Genomic DNA, 532 nt, shown 5'->3' with positions numbered 1-532 from the left:
TGAAGATAAATTGATCCTGGAAACATCCTATAGAAAGAAAGGGTGGTGATTGCCCCAGTGTTTTATGGAGAGGAGATGATCAAACAGACCAGAGCAGGGTTGGATTCTCCTCCCCTGGTTTTAGAGATATGGCCAGGAAGATTGGGCCTCCTGGGCCACGACTGAATTCATTCATTCATTCATTCATTCATTCATTCATTCACTCATATACTTACTGAGGACCTGCTACTTCATATCAGGCACTGAGCTGGCTGCTGAGGATGAAATGAAGCTCAAAGCTGAGTGGGAGGGGCAGATGTCTAAGAAGATGATGGTCACACAAGATGGTATTACAGAACATGGGATAAAGAGACAGAGATCCAACCTAGCCTCAGGATGGGAAGTGGAAATAGTAGGTAGGCTTCTTGGAGTTGTATTGGTTCAATGGAAAGAGGGGAGAAAGAAAATCATCAGAGGGAGAGAAAGACCAAAGATGTAGAAGAGGTGCCTTAGGAAACCACCATGCAGCAGCGGTGGTAATTATTCACCATAG

The sequence above is a fragment of the Theropithecus gelada genome, chromosome 1, assembly GCF_003255815.1.
Source record: "Theropithecus gelada isolate Dixy chromosome 1, Tgel_1.0, whole genome shotgun sequence".
Taxonomy (NCBI): domain Eukaryota; kingdom Metazoa; phylum Chordata; class Mammalia; order Primates; family Cercopithecidae; genus Theropithecus; species Theropithecus gelada.
Note: the sequence above shows the minus strand (reverse complement) of the source record.